This window comes from Alosa sapidissima, chromosome 15 (assembly GCF_018492685.1).
Source record: "Alosa sapidissima isolate fAloSap1 chromosome 15, fAloSap1.pri, whole genome shotgun sequence".
NCBI classification, from domain to species: Eukaryota; Metazoa; Chordata; class Actinopteri; order Clupeiformes; family Clupeidae; genus Alosa; species Alosa sapidissima.
The window spans coordinates 29269455-29273989 of NC_055971.1; the positions used below are offsets into that span (position 1 = coordinate 29269455).

The 4535-nt window shown below is 45.1% G+C and overlaps 1 protein-coding gene across 4 annotated transcripts in view; it reads right to left on the minus strand.

The window, feature by feature from the left end:
* Positions 1–1178, minus strand: part of si:ch211-137a8.2 (uncharacterized protein LOC777613 homolog) — a 48837-nt gene extending 47659 nt beyond the window's left edge. For 3 of the 4 annotated variants that reach the window (XR_006023127.1, XM_042064469.1, XM_042064468.1), the window contains exon 1: positions 934–1177. The gene's annotated coding sequence lies outside the window, so the exon portion shown is untranslated. Of the gene's footprint in view, positions 1–933 lie in introns of all 4 variants that reach the window. The other variant, XM_042064470.1, reaches the window with a different exon arrangement.
* Between the last annotated feature and the right edge of the window lie 3357 nt (positions 1179–4535).

The following is a 4535-nucleotide window of genomic DNA, read 5'->3' on the forward strand; positions in this document are numbered from 1 at the left end:
ACAAAGTTTTTAATAAAGTATTCATATTACCCTTCTCCCGGCCCCAGAAGTAACTGCTTGCACATATACCATTCCCCATTTCAGATGACAGCTATGGCTTCAACCCTGCTATCTACCGCATCCTGGAGGAGGAGTGTCGGCAAACATTTCATGCAACTTCGCTAATGTAGGCTGCCTGAAGAAACTATCAAGCGTTGGCTTTGAATCACCTGCAAGATTATAGTTGAAAGCCTTTTATTTCGACGTGCTCGACATATACCAACCGGTGAGAGAAAGATGTGAGGAATAGCCTAGTTGACAACCACCTTGTATTTTGCACAGGAAACGCATACAACCAGGTTAATTAATTCTGTTTTGGGTAACTTAAAACTCGTGGACCAATTTCCTCGCAAATCGATAGGGCTGATGAAATAGGCCAAGGAGGCGTAAAGGTAGTCATGGGCCTCACTGACCGCATCGTATGTCACTGAGGGAAACCTACAGGTTAAATGATACCCCTACCAGCTGTAACCTTAGGGCACTGTGTTATCGGACTCGTAGAATACTAAGGGAAGTTAGTAACGGTTCAAAAACAATATGCAGGGACATTCCCCTCGAGCTCCCTGGATCGCATTCCCAATCGAGAAACAATTTCTACAATCCAAGAAATTAAATCCGCGGAAGCCCAGGCCTCGTGCCTGGATGTGGACTTGGCGCTTGGCTGCACTCCCGCTGCTGTAAAGTAATAAATTCAGCAGCTTGTTTCAGGACGATACAATATTTAATACAAGCTGCACAACTGCAAGCATACGACACTGTCAGAGGTATGATTGTAATATACTGTAGTCAAAAATGGGACCTCTGTTCAAAAGAAATTCCACCTATCCATCAATGTTTGCAATGTGACTTCCAGAGACAGAAAGCGGGTTTGGTCAATGTTAAAGGTGAACTTACGCCAATAAAGTGCCCGGCTTTCCACACACCGTCCGCTTCGAAGTTCCGGCTTCAGGTAGCTCCCCTACAACACCGAGATGCCCTTCAAACATCAGTTAGAACGTGACAAAAGCGAGGCAATGCTCAGAGTAAACCGTAATTAATCTACTATCAACTCAAACTGCAAATAGGTGTCTTGTTCTCCTGTTGTACCACGCAGGAGAGCTGTCGTTACTCACAGGTCTTGTAATTCTACCTGCCTCAGGTGGACAGGTGAAAACCACGCCCCCACTGCTCTTTGCATGGTTTGCTTGTAGTAACCTATTGCAGCCTTTCAGCTGCTGGCTGCAGGTAGGCTATTGTTAGAATGGGATGTGGTGCAAAAATATGGTCAAAACATGATTTGTCAAAGTGTAATTTCTTAGAATTGCATTCATTGAAGGCCATTACTGGTTTGAACCAATAGTGGAAGGTTGATTAAAAACAGAACACATAGTGAAGCAATCAAAAATACAATGATTGCAAGTCAGAGAAGGCCATAATACAATTATTGTAAATTTGAAACGATAGAAGGCTATATTTAGGTAATATTTATATCTCATGAACCATGTTTCTCAAAGAACAATAGAAATGACCAGAGAAGGCTTACTGCTCAGAATCACTGTTCTCAAATGAATTAAGAGATAGAGTGTGCGGCGACAAAGTTTATTTTTCCTTACTAGCACCTCGGAAGGTGTGCATTCTTTTCTATATTTATACAGAATCACTGTCCTGCCATGTAAATTTAGGGGCTGTAAGTATTCATAGTATATCACAGACACGTGTGCTTATTTGAATACAGGCAAATGTCTGTGCGTCGTGATACCTCACTGTGATTGGCTAAGCTGGACTTACATATTCAAATGATGACCCATTTTTTAGGCCAGTTACATAAGGACCGTGTTTTCACAGAGATTGCAGTGAATTACACAATATGTTCATAGACCGAATATTTACCAACATGGAACAGGGCTGGAGGATGCTGCAGTGAGGTTGGACCATATATGGGAAGCAAAAAAGCTCTGTAGATTGCTCTGTGGTCTACCACAGCGCTCAGGGGCATCAAGTCCAAAGGTGTGGCGGCCGCGTTCAGCAGGGTTGTTTCTTCCCGTGTTATAGTGTGAAGGCTGTACGGGGGGATTAACCTGTGCCGCTCGCGGCTGTGGAGGCTTGCAGCTTACTACAGTACAGTACAGTACAGTACAGTACAGACAGTTAGAGAGAGAGAGAGAGAGAGAGAGAGAGAGCTGAGAGAGTTGAGTCACTGGTGGGAATGAATGACAGTCATTAGGGACCTGACAGTCAGTGTCTGAATGTGGAGAGAGTACAGGCCAGATGTGGCCCGTGCGCGGGCCGGATGTACGCCAGCTCTGGACCAGATGCGGGCCGGATCAGGGCCAGAACTGCCGCTGAACAGGCAGCCTGCTTTTGTGAAGTGGCTCACATGTTTGGAACATGGCAAGCATGTGGAAAGCATGAGCTGGGGACGCTGCAGTGCGAGAGCCGTCCGATTGGACATTGTCTTTATGAAATAGAGAATAATAGAGGAGGAGGAGGAGAAGAGAGAGGGAGGAAGAGAGAGAACGAGAGAGTAAGAGAAGAGCAAGAGGGAGAGCTAGAGAGAGAGAGAGAGAGAGAGAGAGAGAGAATTTGAAGGGGAGCTTGAGGAATGGAGGAGATAGAGAGAAAGAGGGAGAGAAAAAGATAGAGGGAAGGAGAGAGGGAATGAAAGACTGAGTGAGAGAATTGTGTAGAGATGGAATGAGAGAAAGAGAGAGAGTGAAAGATAGAGAGTGAGAGAGAGACCCTCCCACACAAACCAATGTCTATCTCAATCTGAAGTGGAGCAACCACTCTCATCCATAGACCCTTTAAGCAGTGGTGTGTGTGTGTGTGTGGGGGGGGGTAGTTTTTTAGGGAAGATAACTCACTGAGCACGTCTGAATGGATTACGCACTCTGCTAATTATAAACAAAACACACTGCAATCATGCACTGGAGTGGGTGCGCTCTCGCTCCCGGTGCCTTAATTATGCAGGAGCCGGAGAGAGGGGCTCCCAACCCAAAGTGGCCCATCCACACAATGGCGGCCAGGGAGGGAGAGAGGGAGGCTGGGAGAGAGAGGGAGGGAGGGAGGGAGGGAGGGAGGGGGGGATAGAGGGAGCAGCCAGGCGGAAAGGTGAGGGGGACCTGTAGGGGTGCTGCTTACCCAGGGGTTCAGAGGTGGCTTTATGGTAGTAGGCTACATAGACACACATTCGTACTCACACACATGCACACACACACACACACACACACACACACACACACACACACACACACACACACACACACACACACACACACACACCCACACCCACACACACACACACACGGATGCCATCAGAACCTGCCATCAGACATCCCATCAGGTTAGATGTCTGTCTGCTTTCCCCTCTTGTGTTACAGTATGTAGTATATTAGGCTACATGCCTCTTGTGTTGTAGTATGTAGTACTAGTATATTAGGCTACATGCCTCTTGTGTTGTAGTATGTAGTATATTAGGCTACATGCCTCTTGTGTTTTAGTATGTAGTATATTAGGCTACATGTCTCTTGTGTTGTAGTATGTAGTATATTAGCTTGTCTCTTGTGTTGTAGTATGTAGTATATTAGGCTACATGTCTCTTGTGTTGTAGTATGTAGTATATTAGGCTACATGCCTCTTGTGTTGTAGTATGTAGTATATTAGGCAACATGTCTCTTGTATTGTAGTATGTAGTATATTAGCTTGTCTCTTGTGTTGTAGTATGTAGTATATTAGGCTACATGCCTCTTGTGTTGTAGTATGTAATATATTAGCTTGTCTCTTGTGTATATGTAGTATATTAGGCTACATGTCTGGTTGCCCAGGGTGAGGAAGCACATTTGACATGAGATGTAATGTGGTGTGTGTGTGTGTGTGTGTGTGTGTGTGTGTGTGTGTGTGTGTGTGCACGTGCGCATGCGTGTGTTGTTCCTGTATTGGTGAGGAATAATTTAATGTGATCCGGGTTGTGTTTGTATTTGTTTGTGTTAGTGTGTTAGTATGTATTTTCTGTACGTGTGTGTGGTTTTGTGCATTGGCTAGGGATGGTTGCAGGTGGTCAGGACAATTTGTGTGTTTGTGTGTGTTTGTTTGTTTGTTTGTTTGTGTATGTATGTTTGTGGGTGGGTTTGTTTGTGTGTGTGTTAGTAAGCAAGCTTCAGGGCAGTGTCGCCTTGGCAGACACACAGCTGCTCCTGTCCTGTCCATTTGAGGGTGTCTTGGGGGTTGACAGACACCGCCTACTGAAGGCATAAACTGCTGATAATGTTGTCAGATAGAGCTGGCACACAAAGACATGTGTGTCTTAGCATTATGTCTATTCCTATGCCTGTGGACAAACAGATACAGTTTGCTGGAATACCCTACTCTGTTGTTGCAGTGTCTAATTGAATGTGACAAAATGGTCCCATATTTGTATGTGCTGCAATCTTGCCATACCAGTGTAAACTACACTAAATTTGGTAAGTGTCTCCACCCAATGGCCATTTGTAGGATTGCACCGAAAGCCTTAGTTTTTA